Source organism: Enhydra lutris, unplaced genomic scaffold, assembly GCF_002288905.1.
Source record: "Enhydra lutris kenyoni isolate GAN:26980312 unplaced genomic scaffold, ASM228890v2 scaffoldscaffold13, whole genome shotgun sequence".
NCBI lineage: Eukaryota > Metazoa > Chordata > Mammalia > Carnivora > Mustelidae > Enhydra > Enhydra lutris.
Window position 1 is genome coordinate 16,311,657 of NW_019154097.1, and position 5,818 is coordinate 16,317,474.

Sequence of the window (5,818 nt, forward strand, 5' to 3'; positions counted from 1 at the left end):
AAAAAAAAAAAAAAAAAAAAAAAAAGATGGTGGCTTCCTTCTCCTTAACACTGGCATTCTCTTCATTTTGTGCAAGTCTGAGACTTGAGTGTTTTTAACTTACCTTTGTAATCAAACACAGGCATTAGGAGGAATTCCATATTCAGGAATGGGATGCCACATGTCCTAGTTTGTTCTTGGCCCCGGTGTCTCTATCTTCTAGCTACTTGCTAAGCAAAACTCATTTCAAACCAAGTGCTTCCTTATTCTCCACTGGTGTTTCTCCCTCTCACACTTAGTTTCATCTATATTGGCAAAATGAATTCAAGAATTCAGACTGTTGTTACCAGATAATTCAATCAAAACTGTTCTAGTGGGATTTTATTTGTTTATGTCTCTTGGAAGTGTAAATAGGAGCTGACTTTTTCACCTAAATTACCCGGATACAGCAAGCCCATGACCAAGCGAGTTTTGCTGCAACAGTCTGTTTATACTCCTAACACCAAGAGCGTTATTATTTACCTCGATGAGCCTCAGGCTCCTTCTCTTTGTAAAATCAGAATCACAACTCCTACATGGTCAGCTTGTTAACGAGACTAAAGGAGACTATAAATACAAGGACGGCTGCCTCCAGCAGGTATCCTGTACATATTTAAAAACACACACATTTGTGCGTTTGTACAACACACACTGTACGTTAATCAGAACACTTACACTGCTCTTTACAATTTATGAAATACTTACCCACATTTTCTCTTCAATCTTCAGAAAAGCACGGGAAGAACAGGTAGCCACCATTTTATAAATGAAAGAGCCAGAGGTTAACTGATGTTAAATGGCTTTCCCAAAACCACGTAGCTGGTCTGAGTTGATCTGTGTAACCCCTTACCTTTCCACGGCCTCTACGCTGAGACTCCGTGCTCCACACAGCGGACTAAGGTACTGGATCTCAAACTTGGTTGCACACTGGAACCACGTGGAAAACTTAAAAATTAATGCTACTACCCCATCCCACCCACAGAGATTTTGATCTAAAGTGTAGCCTTGATATGAGGATACATTTCTTTTCTCAGTTATCTCTTCATTTTCAATTAATTTTTTTAATTGTGAGATTATTCATGTGCGGTTGTGAGAAATAATGTAGATCGATCCCGTGTAACTTTTAGTCAGTTTCCCCCAATAGTAACACCTCGCAAGACTGCAGTGTAATACCCTGACCATAATACTGGCACTCGTGCATCGTCAAGATGCGGAACAGTTTCACCACCACGAGGATGTTTTGAATTTTCCTTTTATAGCGCAGCCAACTCCCACTACCCAGCGTAACCTCTGGTAATTGCTCATCTATTCTCTGTTTCTGTCATTTTGTCATTTCAAGAATGTTGGATAAATGGAATCACGCAGTCTGTGGCAATTTAGGATTGGCTCTTTTCACTCAGCAAAACTCCCTGAAGACTCATCATCCAAGTAGTTTCATGTTTTAATAGTTCTTTTTTTTTTTTTAATTGCCGAGTGGTACTCAATGGTACGGATGTGCCAGTTTACTCAACTGTGGAGAGACATCTGAGTTGTCTCGAGTTTCTGACAATTATGAATAGAGCTGTCATGCACACTCAGGTACAGGTTTTTGTCTGGAGACGAGTTTTGATGTCTCTGAGATCAATGCCGACGTACAGTTGCTGGGTGGTACGGCAGTGCATGTTTAGTTTTATAAGAACCTGCCCAAGTATTTTTAGAGTGACTGAACTGTTCTTTTTTTTTTTTTTTAAAGATTTTATTTATTTATTTGACAGAGAGAGAGCACAAGTAGACAGAGAGGCAGGCAGAGAGAGAGAGAGAGAGGGAAGCAGGCTCCCTGCTGAGCAGAGAGCCCGATGCGGGACTCGATCCCAGGACCCTGAGATCATGACCTGAGCCGAAGGCAGCGGCTTAACCCACTGAGCCACCCAGGCGCCCCAAGAGTGACTGAACTGTTCTACATTCCCATCAGCAATGCACAAGTGATCAAGTTTTTGACACCATTTTTTCTTGAACGCCAATCTGATAGGACGGTGATAATTTTTGTGGTTTTAAAATTTGCATTTATTTCCCTAATGGCTAGCGACTCACCCAAGTGAATATCTTTTCATGTGCTCATCTACCAACTGCATATCATTTTTAGTGAAATGTCTGTTCATGTCTTATGTCCATTTTTTAATTGGATTGTGTGTTTCTAAATGTTCAGTTTTGAGAATTCTTTGTATATTCTAGATACTAGTCCTTTGCTGGATGTATGGTTTGCCAATATTTTCTCCTGGCCCATAGATTGTCTCTTGTTTTATTTTTTAATTAACAGACCATTTTCTTAATTAAATTATTTTTAAACAGGTTTAGATTTACAGAAAAATGAGCAGATAGCACAGAAAGTTTCCACATACCATACCCCCCATCCGCCCATAAATTTGCCCTATTATTACATTTTGCAGTAGTATGGCACATTTCTCATTATTAGTGAGCCAATACTGACACATTATTATTTAAGTCCATAGTTTTTATCACTGAGTAACGTTCCACTGTATAGATGTACCACCATTTACCCATTAACCTATCTAAGGACATCTCTGTTCCCTCCAGTTTTGGGCAATTATGAATAAAGCTGCTGTAAATATCTGTGTGTAAGTTTTCTGTGGACCTGAATTTTCAGTTCAATTGGGTAAATATCCAGGAGCGTGATTTTTAGATCATATAAGAATATGTTTATCTTGGTTAAAACAAAACAAAACAAAACAAAAAACCTCTCAAATGGCTTTTAAAAGTGGATGCACCATTTTGTATCTTTTATATAGGATTGAATACACTTTCACATGCTTATTTGCCATCTGTATATCTTCTTTGGTGAAGTGTTCATTCAGATCTGTTGCCCATTTTTTAACTGGGTTTTGTTTTCTTATTGCTGTGTGTTAAGAGTTCTTCCAATACAAATCCTTTATGGGATATGTTTTGCAAATATTTTCTTCCACTCTGAGTCTTGTCTTTTAATTCTCTAAACAGTTTTTTTCACAGAGCAGAAGTTTTTCATTGTAATACAATCTAAGTGATCAACAGTTTCTCTCACGCATTTGCTGGTGTTATACCTGAAATTCTATCACCAAGCCAAAAGTCACCTAGTTTCCTCCTACATTGTCTTTTAGAAGTTCTGCACGTTTGTGTTCTACATTTAGGTCTATGATCCACTTTGAGTTAAATTTTATGGAAGGTAAAGTCTGTCTAGATCTTTTTTTTTTTTTTTTTGCAATAGGATTTCCAATTGTTCTACCTCCATTTATTAAAAAGGTTATCCTTTCTCGATTGAATTGCTCATACTCTCTCACCAGCAACTGACTATATATTTGTATGGATCTATTTTGGAGCTCTCTGTATGGCTTCCATTGATCTATTTGTCTATTCCTTCACCAAGACCGCACTGTCCTCATTATTGTAGCTTTACAGTAAGTGTTTGAGTCAGATGTCAGTCTTCAAACTGTCTTTCTTCTTCCTCACTGTTGTGGTGGCTGTTTTGGGTCTTTTGTTTTTCCATATAAACTTTAGAATCAGTTTGGCCAAATCCACAAATCACTTGCCTCCAAGTGGAGGTAGAAGATTAGCTCCTCACCAGGCCCATTAATAGCAGAGGAGGAGCAGGAAGGAGGTAATTGCCAGCTAGCCCCACCTCTCACCTCACTGCTGCTGGGTGGGGATGAAGGTACAGCTTCACACTGGATCCCACACACACACCCTGACTTGGGAAATCTGAGAATGGCCCTCACTTCCATGGGGCAGAGGGTGGGGTGGGAGACCAACTCCTTATTCATTCAGCTGCCCTGAAACCCAGTCTGTGTGTCTTCTTGGATTTTGTCTGTTTGGCAAACATTCATCACAGGACCAATGATATCAACTACATTTTCTTTAGAGATCCTGCAGAGTACTGGAAAGGAAGCACAACAAAAACTCAAGCAACAGAAATTAAGGAGTCTAGGAGCAATAAATGCAGCATACCTTTCCCCGGGCACCTTCTCCATGTCAGATCCAAGCCTCCACCAGGACTCAGAGATGGAAAAGACACAGCCTGTCCTTTCCACCAAGTTGTACACACACACACACACACACACACACACACACACACACACACACAAAGCCATGACAGACCTGCAAACTCACAGCACTGCAAAGGGGTTCAGGGAGGAAGCTCCCTGCCCCAGAGTGTCGGGGAACGCCTTCCAGGGGAGTGGACATGGGGCTGTGCCTTGGAGGAAGACTGGGTCTTAAACAGGTAACGAGAAACGTTATGACCCAAAGGAGCAGCATCTCAGACACCCAGCACCTTCAGCTTGTCCCACGCTTGGCCACAGCTTCTGACTGATTTCTGAACATTGACGCTGTGCTTACTACGTGCCCTGCACTCTTCTGAGCAGCTTCTTTACCACGAGTGCCTCCTAGAATCACCTGGGGGAACTTCCCGCTTGCAGACCCCGAAGGGCTTCCCCAGATCTACTGATTCAATCTAGGAGGATGGTCCACACCAGTTTTGTTATTTGTTTTTTGGAACTAGCTCCCTAGACAGTTCTGCGGCCCACCATTTCTCTCCCACCTTCCTGCTTCCCCCCCCTTAAACAAACTCTCTGTGGTGGGCCGGGGACCCTGATCTGTAACACCTGCTGATTTCTGATTTCTGTGGTGGCCAATACACCCACCAGGTCCAATTCAAGCCACCAACACAAATTAACAATTTAGTTTGGCTAGCAAAATTCCTGACTAGTCTAACAATGGGCTCTCACAGCCCATCCAAAGAGCTAACTCCAGCATAACCAAGGACCCGCACTCCCTCTCCCCACGGGTTAAGAAATACTGCATTCCAGGAAAATGTAGGACCAAACAAAAAACCCACCTAATGTCAAGTAGAACACCATTAATAGTTTGTATTGTAATAAAGTTCATTGCTGGAGCATCTGGGTGGCTCAGTCCATTAAGTGACTGCCTTCGCCTCAGGTCAGGATCTGGGCTAGGGTCCTGGGATTGAGTCTCCCGTCAGTCTCCCTGGTCAGCAGAGAGCCTGCTGCTCCCTCTCCCTCTCCCTCAGCCCCTCCCCCTGTTCATGTTCTCTATCAAATAAATAAGTAAATAAAATCTTTTAAAAAACCAGTTAATTGCTTAATAAGCCCATCTTAGGCAGAAAACTCTTAACGCAAACTTGGTAATAACCACTGGGGGACAAAAGATCAGGCTGCCCAGACAGGCAGTGAGCATGAGAGACCACCTGCTGTGTCCAGAGAGTAGAATTTTACCACGTGAGGTCACTCGAGTACTTGTTGATTTATGCCTCCGGCTATCTCAGGCAAGAGAATTCCCTCCCTCACTAAAAGATCAGCATTCTTCACTTTCGTACCTCATCATGAAATTCCATCATATTTGCTGTTGTTCATTACTTTGTATTTGTTGTTCACTACTTGAAAGCAGTTTTTATGACTTTTTTTTTCTTTGGTTAAAGAAATTGGTAATTTACAGGAAGGTAGGAAACAAAGGCAAAGGAGGCATTTTGGAATCACAAAACTTCCATTTAGCACAAGACTGATTAACCAGGCAGGTGAATTTGGACAAGATTTTGTAATCTCTCCAGACTCTAGTGTCCTCATCTGTGAAATGGGGGAAATACTTGTAACTTCTACCTCATAGGCTGGGAGTAAGTTATCTCGGTCAGTAGTCGCGTCGAGCACTGGGGTTGCAGAAAGCTAAAATAAGAAAGTCAAAGTTCCTGCTTTTAAGGAGCTCCACCTTTAACCTCGGGGACAAATATGGACACCAAATAATATAGGACACTGGCCAG